Here is a 214-nt window from a genome sequence, read left to right on the forward strand (position 1 = left end):
CCTATGTGTGTACATAATTACACGTTTATTTATGTTTATTTATATGCGCAAGTGTATGTGTGCGTGCTCAGGTTAATGTGCCCTTATGAATATACATAGTTAGTGGGAAGTTGATTAACTGATGTATATCACACACCTACAATTATGACATACGCTATGAACGATACAAGCTTGAAAGACTACAGTTCCACGCCAGCACCTAACACGTTCTAAT

The sequence above is a fragment of the Penaeus monodon genome, chromosome 19 (genome assembly GCF_015228065.2).
Source record: "Penaeus monodon isolate SGIC_2016 chromosome 19, NSTDA_Pmon_1, whole genome shotgun sequence".
Lineage (NCBI taxonomy): Eukaryota > Metazoa > Arthropoda > Malacostraca > Decapoda > Penaeidae > Penaeus > Penaeus monodon.